Source organism: Oncorhynchus gorbuscha, linkage group LG10, assembly GCF_021184085.1.
Source record: "Oncorhynchus gorbuscha isolate QuinsamMale2020 ecotype Even-year linkage group LG10, OgorEven_v1.0, whole genome shotgun sequence".
In the NCBI taxonomy this organism is placed as follows: domain Eukaryota; kingdom Metazoa; phylum Chordata; class Actinopteri; order Salmoniformes; family Salmonidae; genus Oncorhynchus; species Oncorhynchus gorbuscha.
Window position 1 is genome coordinate 31,501,736 of NC_060182.1, and position 17,100 is coordinate 31,518,835.

Here is a 17,100-nt window from a genome sequence, read left to right on the forward strand (position 1 = left end):
AGAAAATACAATACAGTAGAACATCCTGCAACATTCATTATTTATTATATGCTTTGAAATACGATACTTGGGCTTTATATGGTATTCAGAAACCATATGTTTTCCATAGCCAATCAGTGAGCAGCACTGATAAATGGCTTCCTTTGGAGGCTCTGAGACCGTTCTAATAATGAAGTTAAAATAGGTCTTCTATCCCCATGCACACTGCTCTGTGGCCCCAAGGAACAGAAAGGCCATCTTTCACACGCATGTCCCAGAAACCACAGCACACCACAGGATCATTGTAATCATGGAGTTCTGACCCTGTATTGTACTGTACAGTAGCTCAGCATAAACTGTCCCTGCCCCATGGCATGTTCCTTCTGGAAGAGTGCTACATTACACCCATACTCACTGCACACAGACACACATGCATACTGTACTAACACACATGGACACACACATAGACCCAACACAGACAGACTGGCAGGAACGCACACCACTCACACACACTCACTATATCTTCCTCTGAAAAGTCTACATGAAGTTACACAGCCCAGAGATCAGAAAAGAGACCAAAATAAACAAATTGCAGTCCTGTTTTAATTGATTTCATATAAACATCTAAGGTTATATAACTGTAGGTGCCTTCTAACAATGTGATTAAACTGCCAATTCATTTGTAAACCCTTCCTCCCTCTAAAACATATAGTGCTTTCTGGCTTTTCTCCAAAAGATTTGAGACGATTTGTATCTATTCCTTTGACGGCTGGTCGATTCTTCCCCACGAAGAATAAAATAGCACAGACTGGTTAGCGTTTATTCTGGTATTGATCTCTAATTGAAACCTAATTCAGTTTGCTCTCCTTTACTGTCTCAATTAACTGTTCTTTAGTGGCATCTCCTTCATGCATGGAAGTCTCCAAAACAACTACCCAGCGCAAAACAGCAACCACATGGAGGGATACACTACATTAAATCATGTTAAATGGTTCCCAAACAAGGTAGGAAACTAATTAAAGCTAGAATCGGGAGAATGTGTACCAGCCCAACAACAGCCCCTACACTTGATTTAGAACAGAACATGCTATGGTATGTTTCCTCAAACATAAAAAATGGAACAAAAACCTCAGGTTTGAAGTTATCATAGAGTAAGACACTTACTAGGTCATTCCACAAATATGTCCCTTTTGGGTAGTGTAACTTGGTTGATTTATAAAATGTATTTAACCTAGTTTTAACATTCTGTTATGACGAGCACATGTTCAACTTAATAAAAAACATGTTTTTCCATTCTGACTGTTAAATAAATAAAAATCTATAGTAAGTGCCTATTTAGTGCCGAACAGGGTTGACCACAACAGGGTTGGTGATTTAATCTGAAATTATCCATAAATCCCCTTGTGACAGGGGGAATGGAATCTTGTTGTGTTCAAAAGTGAGGGGCAATTGAATGCAAGCTTCACAAAAAACAGTTATTTAAAAAAAAAATCTTGTCTGTCTATCCGTGGATAAGAGGGTTGTGATATGCTCGACACACTTCAGTTTTCCACCACAAAACACCAGACAATGGCTGAAAGGATTAGAACCAGCTCACCTGATTTTACACTATGATTTAACTATTAGATATTTACAAAACAATAGTTTCACCATATTAAAATGAGAGTTCACGTAACAGGGTTGACCTTAAAATGATGGACAGGTGTTTTTCTTTTCTTAAAATGAATCGCCAATCACATTAACTAAACACAAAACTAGGGCTTTACAATGATGGTGGAAATGTGGATAGAGTGCACAGAGGGACATGTCAATATGCTGGATTTGGGCACTTTATTGAATTGTGTCTGTGGTCTATATTAAATGGCACTTAAATCAATATAACATGCTTCTAAAGACCAATATTGGTGCCACATCTCTTCTTAAAATATCAAAGGGGCGCAAAAGTGACTCATTTCGTGGAACGATCCTACTAAGTTAGTAAGGAATTTTTAGGAGTAAAGGTGATAACCTATGTCTGTTTGGCCTTATGCTGACTTCTCTATCTAGCATAGAGTACCAGTCAAAAGTGACTCATTTCGTGGAACGATCCTACTAAGTTAGTAAGGAATTTTTAGGAGTAAAGGTGATAACCTATGTCTGTTTGGCCTTATGCTGACTTCTCCATCTAGCATAGAGTACCAGTCAAAAGTGACTCATTTCGTGGAACGATCCTACTAAGTTAGTAAGGAATTTTTAGGAGTAAAGGTGATAACCTATGACTGTTTGGCCTTATGCTTACTTCTCCATCTAGCATAGAGTACCAGTCAAAAGTGACTCATTTCGTGGAACGATCCTACTAAGTTAGTAAGGAATTTTTAGGAGTAAAGGTGATAACCTATGACTGTTTGGCCTTATGCTGACTTCTCCATCTAGCATAGAGTACCAGTCAAAAGTTTGGACACACTTACTCATTCAATCATTTTTCTTTATTTGTACTACGTTCTACATTGTAGAATAACAACGAACACATCAGAACTATGAAATAACATATGGAATCATGTAGTAACCCCAAAAAAGTGTTAAATAGAATTCACATTTAAAATAAAATAGAAATGATGTAGTCACCTGGAATGCATTTCAATTAACAGGTGTGCCTCGTTATATATATCACTAGCCACTTTAAACAATGCTACCTTATATAATGTTACTTACCCTACATTATTCATCTCATATGCATATGTATATACTGTACTCTACATCATCGACTGCATCCTTATGTAACACATGTATCACTAGCCACTTTAACTATGCCACTTTGTTTACTTTGCCTACACACTCATCTCATATGTATATACTGTACTCGATACCATCTACTGTATGCTGCTCTGTACCATCACTCATTCATATATCCTTATGTACATGTTCCTTATCCCCTTACACTGTGCATAAGACAGTAGTTTTGGAATTGTTAGTTAGATTACTTGTTGGTTATCACTGCATTGTCGGAACTAGAAGCACAAGCATTTCGCTACACTCGCATTTAACATCTGCTAACCATGTGTATGTGACAAATAACATTTGATTTGATTTTTGATTTAAATGTTAATTTGTAGAATTTCTTTCCTTTTTAATGTGTTTGAGCCAATCAGTTGTGTTGTGACAAGGTATGGTTGGTATACAGAAGATAGACATATTTAGTAAAATACCAAGTCCATATTATGACAAGAACAGCTCAAATAAGAAAAGAGAAACGACCGTCAATCATTACTTTAAGACATGAAGGTCAGTCAATACAGAAAATTTCAAGAAAGTTTCTTCAAGTGCAGTTTCAAAAACCATCAAGCACAATGATGAAACTGGCTCTCATGAGGACTGCCACAGGAAAAGAAGACCCAGAGTTACCTCTGCTGCAGAGGATAAGTTCATTAGAGTTACCAGCCTCAGAAATTGCAGCCCAAATAAATGCTTCACAGAGTTCAAGGAACAGACACATCTCAACATCAACTGTTCAGAAGAGACTGTGTGAATCAGGCCTTCATGGTCAAATTGCTGCAAAAAAGCACTACTAAAGGACACCAATAAGAAGAAAAGACTTGCTTGGGCCAAGAAACACGAGCAATGGACATTAGACCGGTGGAAATCTGTCCTTTGGTCTGATGAGTCCAACTGTGAGATTTTTGGTTCCAGCCCCTATGTCTTTGTGAGATGCAGAGTAGGTGAACGGATGATCTCCGCATGTGTGGTTCCCACCGTGAAGCACAGAGGAGGTGGTGTGATGGTGCTTTGCTGTTGACACGGCCAGTGATTTATTTAGAATTCAAGGCCCACTTAACTAGCATGACTACCACAGCATTCGATACGCCATCCCATCTTGTTTGCGCTTAGTGGGACTATCATTTGTTTTTCCAAAGGACAATGACCCAGCACACCTCGAGGCTGTGTAATGGCTATTTGACCGAGAAGGAGAGTGATGGAGTGCTGCATCAGATGACCTGGCCTCCACAATCACCCGACCTCAACCCAATTGAGATGGCTTGGGATGAGTTGGAACACAGAGTGAAGGAAAAGCAGCCAACAAGTGCTCAGCATATGTGGTAACTCCTTCAAGACTGTTGGAAAAGCATTCCAGGTGAAGCTGGTTGAGAGAATGCCAAGAGTGTGCAAAGTTGTCAAAAGGAAATCATCAAGGCAAAGTGTGGCTACTTTGAAGAATCTAAAATGTAAAATATATTTAGATTTGTTTAACACTTTTTTGGTTACTACATGATTCCATATGTGTTATTTCATAGCTGTTATGTTTTCACTATTATTATTCAATGTAGAAAATAGTCAAAATAAATAAAAACTCTTGAAACATCCAAACATTTGACTGGTAATGTAATGGAATCACCTGGTGAACTAAGTAACACTCTGACCATTAGGGGTGCAAAGGGTCGGAAACTTTCCGGTAAATTTGCTTAAATTCATCAAAAAAGTTTGCTTATAAAAGTGAAACTTTTTTTCTGGGATACACATAAGGCAATTCTAGGTCTTGTGGCATATTTTGGTTAAACTATCCCAATTCAACGGAATTGAAACCCTTCACATGCACAGTGCATTCTTCCATCACATGTGCAGTGCACTCTTCCATCACATGTACAGCTGATTCTCAAGTTCTTGCACACTAAGGAGAGGCTATTGAGCCCACACAACTACAATGTCTGAGCCAAGGACTACATGCTTTCTGGTAACTTTTGATTACAATACTGGGTGGGGGTGAATATATTTTATACGACATACATGATTTTTTATACATGATTTTTTGTTAACAAGTAAATAGTAGCCTACAGCAAAGTGTGGGTAAATCATTTCTAACTTGTTAACAATTTCTGCTAGTTAGTTTTTGCTACCATGTGGGTTTTAGCTTGCTTGACCCTGCTAACTGAGGAGTGTTAATTCACCTGTTTCCATACATGTTTTATTTTAAAACATGTATCATACAAAGGAGTTGTTTAATCTAACTGCTTAACTATTTACCTGTACATGGCATTGTATTTGTAGTTTTTTTCCTCATCTTTACAGGAAAATGCCACGGGCACAATCTGATGTGTGGAAACATTTCACTGCAGCTAATGTAGAAGGAAAAGCTGCGTACATTTGAAAATACTGTGCCAAATCATATTGTGAAGAATGTAACAAAAATGCGGAATCATCTGGACAAGTGCATAAAGTTCCCTCAGCTCTCACAAAAAACAAAAGTCCCTTTTCTTCTATTTGAGGTGAAAATGATGAATCAGACACCTTATCGATAGAAACAGCTCATGGTCCTCCTGGAATCAGACGTTTTTTTGACTCAATGGAGGAACATAGTCAGAGAAATGCTGATGAATATATTGCTCAAGCAGTGTATGCAACTGGTTCACCTCTGATGCTCACAAGCAATGTGTATTGGAAGAGATTTCTGAAATGTTCTTCGTCCAGCATACAACCCCCCCAACCAGACATGCTTCATCTACTCATTTGCTGGATGCAGAGTTCAACAGAGTTCAGGTGAAGGTCAAGCAAATCATAGAGAAAGCAGACTGCATTGCAGTCATCTCTGGTGGGTGGTTTAATGTTCGTGGGCAAAGAATAATTAACTACATCATCTCCACCCCTCAACCACTATTCTACAAGAGCACAGAGACAAGGGACAACAGACACACCGGTCTCTACATTGCAGATGAACTGAAGGCAGTCATCAATGGCCTTGGACCACAGAAGGTATTTGCACTGGTTACAGACAATGCTGCGAACATGAAGGCTGCTTGGTCTAAAGTGGAGGAGTCCTACTCTCACATCACACCCATTGGCTGTGCTGCTCATGCATTCAATCTGTTCCTTATGGACATCATGGCACTGAAAACAATGGATACAAGAGAGCCAAGGAAATGGTTAGGTATTTGAAGGGTCATCAAGTTATAGCAGCAATCTACCTCACCAAGCAAAGTGAGAAGAATAAGAGCACCACATTGAAGCTGCCCAGCAACACCTGTTGGGGTGGTGTTGTCATCATGTTTGACAGTCTCCTGGAAGGGAAGGAGTCTCTCCAAGAAATGGCCATATCACAGTCTGCTGATATGGACAGCCCCATCATGAGGATCCTCCTGGATAATGTATTTTGTAAGAGAGTGGTAAGCAGCCTGAAACTCCTGAAACCTATAGCAGTAGCCACTGCACGGATTGAGGGAGACAATGCCATCCTGTCTGATGTTCAGACTCTGCTTGCAGATGTAAGAGAAGAAATCCGTAGTGCCCTCCCCACTTCACTGTTGCTCCAATCAGAGGAAACTGCAGTTCTGAAATACATCAAAAAGCGTGAAGACTTCTGCCTGAAGCCCATACACGCCGCAGCGTACAATTTGGACCCCAAGTATGCTGGCAAGAGCTTCCTGTCTGGTGCAGAGATCAACAAGGCCTATGGTGTCATCACTAACGTGTCTTGCTACCTTGGCCTGGATGAGGGCAAGGTTCTTGGTAGTCTGGTGAAGTACACTTCCAAGCAAGGGCTTTGGGATGGAGATGCAATATGGCAGTTGTGCCAACATATCTCATCATCCACCTGGTGGAAGGGCCTTTGTGGATCTGAGGCTCTTTCCACTGTTGCCTCCATCATCCTCCAAATCCCACCAACATCAGCCGCCTCAGAGCGCAACTGGTCCTTGTTTGGGAACACATATCAAAGCATGCAACAGGCTGACCAATACAAGGGTTGAAAAATTGGTGGCCATCCGGGCATATTTGAGGCTTTTTGAAACTGACAACGAGCCATCCTCAACAAGGTTTGAAGGTGACAGTGAAGATGAGGCCTCAGAGTCTGATATTAAAGAGGTGGACATTGAGGAGGTCCAGGGAGAAGACATGGAAGTCTGAGAGGAAGACAACCAAAGCTTTAGTTTCTAGACTATCATTTTACAGATGTATGTTGAAAACGTTTTTGGGAGATGCAATGGGGATCATTCAATATTCACTTTTGTTGTTCAGTGAAATCATCCCATGTGAAGAGTCAACTCAATGAATTTAAGTTCAATTCGTAACTAAATTGTTTTTTAAATTTCTATTGGAAGGATTTAATCATTTGCAATGATGTCTACTTATGATAAGGTATGATAAGGTTTATGTTTTTGTCTCCATATGAGATGGTAAATATATCCAATGCAAAACACATCTACATATAAATGGTATTAATATTAATGTGCATATATTTCCATTAATTCCCACCTCTGAATATTCCCTCTTCTGACCATGTTGAGTAAATCTTCAGAGGGAGCAGCATTTTGTTACCTTTATTTAACTACAGTTAAGAACAAATTCTTATTTTCAATGACAGCCTAGGAACAGTGGGTTAACTACCTTGTTCAGGGGCAGAACAACATATTTTTTTTACCTTGTCAGCTCAGGGATTCTTTCTTGCAACCTTTGGGTTACAAGACCAATGCTCTAACCACTAAGCTACCTGCTGCCCCTGCATAGGTTGAGTGCTGTGATCAGTTTGACTTTTACACATGAAAGATGGGACTGGTTGAACTCAGAGGCCAATTTATATGCACATGATAGATAACAGCTCAAACTTTTCAGTCTTAATCTGTCATAACGCCACAATAATCATGAGCAGTTGGCATTAAGACTGAATTTGTGTGGTTTGTGTGGCTGTGCCTGCTACTTGAAAAAGTATGCAATAGAGAGGTACAGTGTTTCTACAGTGTGTTTACTTTGAACACATTTCTGCAGTATGTAACCTCAAAGCCTCGATGATGGGCTACTCATCTCAATCTGAACCAGGGAACATTCTGTACTGTGTGATGAATCGTGACACTAGCAGGAGCACCGAGGAGCACAGGCAGGGCAGCTATATTGCAGTTACAGTACAGCAATGGCTGAATCAGCCGCACAGTAACGCAGTGCAGTTTGTCACACACAATATTTACAGTCATTGCGGCTCACACTGACAGATTTACTATGAGAGAGACCTTTAAATACTGTTGTTCGACGATGAAATAATATTGTCAGTTCTTTTCATATTCTCTGTGAAAAGAGAACTCCTCATGCAGAAAGAACAAGGACACACGGTTTGCCCTCCGCCTCCAGAAATGACCACTTCCTTGCCAGAGTAAAGGTTACAGCTGTGCTGAAGAGCAGGTGTATACACAGAAACCCGTGGGTGAAGAAAGAGCTCAGGGTGTCATGTCTTGTCATTTATTATCTTGTCTTGTCCCTGTGCTTCCCATTCTATTCGTTTCCCTCTGCTGGTCTTATTAGGTTCTTTCCCTCTTTCTATCCCTCTCTCCCCCTCCCTCTCTCAAGCTCTCTCTTCTCTCTATCGTTCCGTTCCTGCTCCCAGCTGTTCCTATTCCCCTAATCAATCATTTAGTCTTCCCACACCTGTTCATGATCCTTTCCCCTGATTAGAGTCCCTATTTCTTCCTTTGTGTTCCGTTCCTGTCCTGTCGGTTCCTTGTTTGAATTCACCGTGCTGTGTTTGTGTATCGCCCTGTCGTGTCGTGTTTTCCTCAGATGCTGCGTGGTGAGCAGGTGTCTGAGTCTGTCTGGTTCAAGTGCCTTCCCGAGGCAACCTGCTGTTCACCTGCTGTTCAAGATCGAGTCTCCAGTTTGTCCTCGTCATTTCGAGTGAAAGTTGTGTTTTTTGTTTGTATTTTTTACTGGATTAAAGACTCTGTTTTCAATAGGCTTTTGGGTCCTCTTTCACCCGCATGACAGAAGGAAAACCAAGGAATGGACCCAGCGACTTCAGACGCTGCTGTTACACTGCCTCGAGATCCAAGGAGCCATGCTCGGCAGACACGAGCAGGAATTGTCTGCTGCTCGCCATGCCGTGGAGAACCTGGCCGCTCAGGTTTCCACCTCTCTGGACAGTTCCAGAGTCCGTCTCGTGCCACCTGTTACTTCCTGGCCTGCCGAGCCTCCAGAACCTAGGGTTAATAACCCACCTTGCTACTCCGGGCAGCCCACTGAGTGATCACTGAGATCTCTCCAACCCAACACATACTCTAGAGAGAGAGCTCGGGTTGCTTACGTCATTTCACTCCTTACTGGCCGGGCTCGAGAATGGGGCACAGCTATCTGGGAGGCAAGGGCTGATTGCTCTAACAAGTTCCAGAACTTTAAAGAGGAGATGATTCGGGTTTTTGACCGTTCAGTTTTTGGTAGGGAGGCTTCTAGGGCCCTGGCTTCCTTATGCCAAGGTGAACGGTCCATAACGGATTATTCTATTGAGTTTAGCACTCTTGCTGCCTCTAGTGAAGAGCATGTGCTCGTTTTTGGAGGGACCACGCTGGTTAAGGATGAGATTCTCTCCCGGGAGGTTCCTTCAGATGTGGACTCCTTTGATTGCTCTCGCCATCCGCATAGAACGACGGGTAGATCTTGTCACCGGGCCGCATCAACGGTGTTTCCCTGCTCCGCATCGCAACCATCTCCTCCTCTGGCTCAGAGTCTGAGCCCATGCAGCTGGGAGGGATTCGCATCTCGACTAAGGAGGGAACGGAGGATCACCAACCGCCTGTGCCTCTATTGCGGAGTTGCTGGACATTTTGTTAATTCATGTCCAGTAAAAGCCAGAGCTCATCTGTAAGCGGAGGGCTACAGGTGAGCGCAACTACTCAAGTCTCTCCATCAAGATCCTGTAACTTTGTCGGTCCATCTACGCTGGACCGGTTCGGGTGCTACATGTAGTGCCTTGATAGACTCTGGGGCTGAGGGTTGTTTCATGGACGAAGCATGGGTTCGGAAACATGACATTCCTTTCAGAGAGTTAGAGAAGCCTACGCCCATGTTCGCCTTAGATGGTAGTCATCTTCCCAGTATCAGATTTGAGACACTACCTTTAACCCTCACAGTATCTGGTAACCACAGTGAGACTATTTCTTTTTTGATTTTTCGTTCACCGTTTACACCTGTTGTTTTGGGTCATCCCTGGCTAGTATGTCATAATCCTTCTATTAATTGGTCTAGTAATTCTATCCTATCCTGGAACGTTTCTTGTCATGTGAAGTGTTTAATGTCTGCCATCCCTCCCGTTTCTTCTGTCCCTACTTCTCAGGAGGAACCTGGCGATTTGACAGGAGTGCCGGAGGAATATCATGATCTGCGCACGGTCTTCAGTCGGTCCCGAGCCAACTCCCTTCCTCCTCACCGGTCGTATGATTGTAGTATTGATCTCCTTCCGGGGACCACTCCTCCTCGGGGTAGACTATACTCTCTGTCGGCTCCCGAACGTAAGGCTCTCGAGGATTATTTGTCTGTGTCTCTGGTACCATAGTGCCTTCTTCCTCTGATGGGTTCTTTTTGTTAAGAAGAAGGACACTCTGCGCCCCCGTGGATTATCGAGGCTGAATGACATAACGGTTAAGAATCATTATCACCCCTTATGTCATCAGCCTTCGAGATTCTGCAGGGAGCCAGGTCTTTCAAGTTGGACCTTCGTAACGCTTACCATCTCGTGCGCATCAGAGAGGGGCATGCTCAGCCCCTCCGTTAGGGCATTTTGAGTACCGGGTTCTGCCGTTTGGTCTCGCCAATGCGCCAGCTGTTTTTCAGGCATTAGTTAATGATGTTCTGAGAGACATGCTGAACATCTTTGTTTTTGTCTATCTTGACGATATCCTGATTTTTTTTTCTCCGTCAAGATTCATGTTCAGCACGTTCGACGTGTTCTACAGCGCCTTTTAGAGAATTGTCTCACGTAAAGTCTGAGAAGTGCTCTTTTCATGTCTCCTCCGTTACTTTTCTCGGTTCCGTTATTTCCGCTGAAGGCATTCAGATGGATTCCGCTAAGGTCCAAGCTGTCAGTGATTGGCCCGTTCCAAGGTCACGTGTCGAGTTGCAAGGTTTCCTAATTTCTAGCGTTTCAATTTCGTCAACAAAACAAAGTGGTCCGGTTCAAACAAGCTTTTGATCTTCTAAAAGAACGTTTTACGTCCGCTCCTATCCTCGTTACTCCTGACGTCACTAGACAATTCATTGTCGAGGTTGACGCTTCAGAGGTAGGCGTGGGAGCCATTCTATCCCAGCGCTTCCAGTCTGACGATAAGGTTCATCCTTGCGCTTATTTTTCTCATCGCCTGTCGCCATCTGAGCGCAACTATGATGTGGGTAACAAAACTGCTCGCCATCCTAGCCCTAGGCGAATGGCGACAGTGGTTGGAACAAACTCCCTTTTGTCGTTTGGACAGACCATAAGAACCTTGAGTACATCCGTTCTGCCAAACGACTTAATGCCCGTCAAGCTCGTTGGGCCACCGTTTCGAGTTTGTGATTTCTTACCGTCCGGGTAGCAAGAACACCAAGCCTGATGCCTTATCCCGTCTGTTTAGTTCTTCTGTGGCTTCTACTGATCCCGAGGGGATTCTTCCTTATGGGCGTGTTGTCGGGTTAACAGTCTGGGGAATTGAAAGACAGGTTAAGCAAGCACTCACGCACACTGCGTCGCCGCGCGCTTGTCCTAGTAACCTCCTTTTCGTTCCTGTTTCCACTCGTCTGGCTGTTCTTCAGTGGGCTCACTCTGCCAAGTTAGCTGGTCATCCCGGTGTTCGAGGCACTCTTGCGTCTATTCGCCAGCGCTTTTGGTGGCCGACTCAGGAGCGTGACACGCGCCGTTTCGTGGCTGCTTGTTCGGACTGCGCGCAGACTAAGTCGGGTAACTCTCCTCCTGCCGGTCGTCTCAGACCGCTCCCCATTCCTTCTCGACCATGGTCTTCGCCCTAGACTTCATTACCGGTCTGCCTTTGTCTGCGGGGAAGACTGTGATTCTTACGGTTGTCGATAGGTTCTCTAATGCACATTTAAATGCTTCCTTCCGCTAAGGAGACGGCACAAATCATTATCGAGAATGTATTCAGAAATGGCCTCCCGTTAGACGCCGTTTCAGACAGAGGCCCGCAATTCACGTCACAGTTTTGGAGGGAGTTCTGTCGTTTGATTGGTGCGTCCGTCAGTCTCTCTTCCGGGTTTCATCCCCAGTCTAACGGTCAAGCAGAGAGGGCCAATCAGACGATTGGTCGCATACTACGCAGCCTTTCTTTCAGAAACCCTGCGTCTTGGGCAGAACAGCTCCCTGGGCAGAATACGCTCACAACGCTTCCTTCGTCTGCTACCGGGTTATCTCCGTTTCAGAGTAGTCTGGGTTACCAGCCTCCTCTGTTCTCATCCCAGCTTGCCGAGTCCAGCGTTCCCTCCGCTCAGCGTTTGTCCAACGTTGTGAGCGCACCTGGAGGAGGGTGAGGTCTGCACTTTGCCGTTACAGGGCACAGACTGTGAGAGCCGCCAATAAACGCAGGATTAAGAGTCCAAGGTATTGTTGCGGCCAGAGAGTGTGGCTTTCCACTCGCAACCTTCCTCTTCGACAGCTTCTCGTAAGTTGACTCCGCGGTTCATTGGTCCGTTCCGTGTCTCCCAGTCAATCCTGTCGCTGTGGGGCTTCTTCCGCGACATCTTCGTCGGGGTCCATCCTGTCTTCCATGTCTCCTGTGTTAAGCCCTTTCTTCGCACCCCGTTGTCTTCCCTCCCCCCTCCCGTCCTTGTCGAGAGCGCACCTATTTACAAGGTACATAAGATCATGGACATGGTTCTCGGGGACGGGGTCACCAATACTTAGTGGATTGGGAGGGTTACGGTCCTGAGGAGAGGAGTTGGGTTCCGTCTCGGGACGTGCTGGACCGTTCACTCATTGATGATTTCCTCCGCCAGGATTCCTCCTCGAGTGCGCCAAGTGGGGGGTACTGTCATGTTTTGTCATTTATTATCTTGTCTTGTCCCTGTGCTTCCCATTCTATTCGTTTCCCTCTGCTGGTCTTATTAGGTTCTTTCCCTCTTTCTATCCCTCTCTCTCCCCCTCCCTCTCTCACTCTTCGCTCTCTCTTCTCTCTATCGTTCCGTTCCTGCTCCCAGCTGTTCCTATTCCCCTAATCAATCATTTAGTCTTCCCACACCTGTTCCCGATCCTTTCCCCTGATTAGAGTCCCTATTTCTTCCTTTGTGTTCCGTTCCTGTCCTGTCGGTTCCTTGTCTAGAATTCACCGTGCTGTGTTTGTGTATCGCCCTGTAGGTGTCGTGTTTTCCTCAGATGCTGCGTGGTGAGCAGGTGTCTGAGTCTGTCTGGTTCAAGTGCCTTCCCGAGGCAACCTGCTGTTCACCTGCTGTTCAAGATAGTCTCCAGTTTGTCCTGTCATTTCGAGTGAAAGTTGTGTTTTTTGTTTGTATTTACTTTACTGGATTAAAGACTCTGTTTTCGCCAAGTCGCTTTTGGGTCCTCTTTCACCCGCATGACACAGGGTTTCTCTGTGTACTGTCAGAGTCATTGCCCTGTAATTCTTTTGGGCAATAAGATCTATATCAGGCATAATAATCAGATGTCATGACTCAGCAAAGGCATTACATCTGTTTGATATGCTACAGACAATGTTTCAGCCAGCGGAGCCAAGACAACACGAGAGTGAGAATCTACTTCACTGTTTGTACTATAACACTCACAATACTTATTTTTCAATATGTCAATAGGCCGATGAGAAAGTAAAAGATGAAATTCCACACTTCAACCTGCTGGTCCAGTTCTCTAGATGACATCACTCACAAGCTATGACCCACCCATTATTATTGATGTGATTCTCATTTCAGTGAGATCATAGGTCCGTCTACCTGTCTGTCAGTCTGGCCCTCCAATTAGCCTATGGATCCCTGGATCCTCCAGAGCCGGCTAAGCCCCCCTCTCCTTCTCCATGGCCGACGCGAGTAAAACATTTAAACGTGTTAACCCTCACAAGGCTGCTGTCCAAGACGGCATACCTAGCCGCGTCCTCAGAGCATGTGCAGACCAGCTGGCAGACATTTTCAATCGCTCCCTATCCCAGTCTGCTGTCCCCACATGCTTCAAGATGGCCATCATTGTTCCTGTACCCAAGAAGGCAAAGATAACTGAACTAAATGACTGCCGCCCTGTAGCACTCACATATGTCATCATGAAGTGCTTTAAGTGACTAGTCAAGGATCATATCACATCCACCTTAACGGCCACCCTAGACCCACTTCAGTTTGCATACCGCCCCAACAGGTCCACAGATGACGCAATCGCCATCACACTGCCTTATCCCATCTGGACAAGAAGAATACCTATGTAAGAATGCTGTTCATTGACTACAGCTCAGCATTCAACACCATAGTACCCTCCAAGCTAATCATCAAGCTGGAGACCCTGGGTCTCAACCCCGCCCTGTGCAATTGGGTCCTGGACTTCCTGATGGGCCACCCACAGGTGGTGAAGGTAGGAAACATCACCTCCACTCCGCTGATCCTCAACACTTGGGCCCCACAAGGGTGCATGCTCAGCCCCCTCCTGTACTCCCTGTTCACCCACGACTGCGTGGCCATGCACGCCTCCAAATCAATCATCAAGATTGCAGACGACACAACAGTAGTGGGCTTGATTGCCAACAATGTAAGGAAACTCGGGAGTGTGGTGTCAGGAAAGCAACCTCTCAGTCAACGTCAACAAAACAAAGGAGATTCCGGAAACAGCAGAGGGAGCACCCCACTATCCTTATCGAAGGGACAGCAGTGGAGAAGGTGGAAAGTTTTAAGTTCCTCTGCGTACACATCACAGACAAATTGAAATAGTCCACCCACACAGACATTGTGGTGAAGAAGGCGCAACAGGAAGGCGCAACAGGAGGCTGAACCTCAGGAGGCTGAAGAAATTTGGCTTGTCACCCAAAAGCCTGACAAACTTTTACAGGTGCACAATCGAGAGCACCCTGTCGGGCTGTATCACAGCTTGGTACGGCAACTGCTCCGCCCACAACCGTAAGGTTCTCCAGAGGGTGGTGGGGTCTGCACAACACATCACCGGGGGCAAACTACCTGCCCTCCATGACACCTAGAGTACCCAATGTAACATGAAGGCCAAAAATATCATCAAGGACAACAACCACCTGAGCCACTGCCTGTTCACACCGCTACCATCCAGAAGACGAGGTCAGTACAGGTGCATCAAAGCTGCCACCGAGGTAACTGAAAAACAGCTTCTATCTTAAGGCCATCAGACTGCTAAACAGCAATCACTAACTCAGATAAGCTGCTGCCTACATTAAGACCCAATCACTGGCCACTTTAATAAATTGACCACTAGTCACTTTAAACAATGTCACTTTAAATAATGCCACTTTAAATAATGTTTACATATCTTACATTACTCATATCATATGTATATACACTGTATTTTATACCATCTATTGCATCTTGCCTATGACGCTCGACCATCACTCCTTCATATAGTTATATGTACATATTCTCAATCATCCCCTTTAGATTTGTGTGTATTAGGTAGTTGTTGGGAAATTGTTAAGATTACTTGTTAGATATTACTGCACTGTCGGAACTAGAAGCACAAGCATTTCGCTACACTTGTATTAACATCTGCTAACCATGTGTATGTGACCAATAAAATGTGATTTGATTTGAAAAGAAATTTGTCATCATGTCACCAGGCTCTGATCAGGCCCTACACCCAAATAAGGGCACTGCGTTCATCCACCTCTGGCCTGCTCGCCTCCCTACCACTGAGGAAGTACAGTTCCCGCTCAGCCCAGTCAAAACTGTTCGCTGCTCTGGCTCCCCAATGGTGGAACAAACTCCCTCACGACGCCAGGACAGCGGAATCAATCACCACCTTCCGGAGACACCTGAAACCCCACCTCTTTAAGGAATACCTAGAATAGGATAAAGTAATCCTTCTCACCCCCCCCCCTTAAAATATGTAGATGCACTATTGTAAAGTGGCTGTTCCACTGGATGTCATAAGGTGAATGCACCAATTTGTAAGTCGCTCTGGATAAGAGCGTCTGCTAAATGACTTAAATGTAAATGTAAAAGCTGAGCTCATGAAGAAACCCATATGGCTCTACACTACACACCACTATAATATGGTTATTATACTATAGTGAATAAAGATAGATTTGAGCAATAAGGCCTGAGGAGGTGTGATATATGGCCAATATACCACGGCTAAGGGCTGTCCTTTTACGCACGACGCAACGCATCAGCCCTTAGCCATGGTATGGTATATTGGCCATATATCACAAACACCCAAGGTGCCTTATTGCTATTATAAACTGGTCTTTAATGGAGTAATGGAGTAATGGAGTACTATATCGACATAATCAGAAAGGCCGCTCAGCAAGGAAGAAGCCACTGCTCCAAAACCGCCATAAAAAAGCCAGACTACGGTTTGCAACTGCACATGGGGACAAAGATCGTACTTTTTGGAGAAATGTCCTCTGGTCTGATGAAACAAAAATAGAAGAACTGTTTGGCCATAACAACTATCGTTATGTTTGGAGGAAAAAGGGGGAGGCTTGCAAGCTGAATAACACCATCCCAACCGTGAAGCACGGGGTTGGCAGCATCATGTTGTGGGGGTGCTTTTCTGCAGGAGGGACTGGTGTACTTCACAAAATAGATGGCATGGTGAGGATGGAAATTTATGAGGATATATTGAAACAATATCTCAAGACATCAGTTTTTTTTGTTGCAAATGGCTCTTCCAAATGGACAATGACCCCAACCATACTTCCAGAATTGTGGCAAAATGACTTAAGGACAACAAAGTCAAGGTTTTGGAGTGGCCATCACAAAGCCCTGACATCAATCCCATAGAAAATTTGTGGGCAGAACTGAAAAAGCATGTGCGAGCAAGGAGGCCTACAAACCTGACTCAGTTACACCAGCTCTGTCAGGAGGAATGGGCCAAAATTCACCAACTTATTGTAGGTAGCTTGTGGAAGGCTACCCGAAACGTTTGACCCAAGATAAACAATTTAAAGGTAATGCTACCAAATACTAATTGTATGTGAACTTCTGACCCACTGGGAATGTAATGACAGAAATAAAAGCTGAAATACATCATTCTCTCTGCTATTATTCTGACATTTCACATTCTTAAAATAAAGTGGTGATCCTAACAGGGAATTTTTACTAGGATTAAATGTCAGGAATTGTGAAAAACTGAGTTTAAATGTATTTGGCTAAGGTGTATGTAAACTTCCGACTTCAACTGTAACTGTATACTCTTTGAAAAAACTGTATAAAACCTTTGCTTTAGTGTCAAGTTTGTAT

General features: G+C 44.1%; 1 protein-coding gene across 3 annotated transcripts in view; it reads right to left on the minus strand.

Moving 5' to 3' along the window:
* The window catches only part of LOC124045868 (protein kinase C and casein kinase substrate in neurons protein 1-like), a 63,788-nt gene that overhangs the window by 25,798 nt on the left and 20,890 nt on the right, over positions 1-17,100 (minus strand). The gene's annotated exons all lie outside the window — the stretch shown is intronic.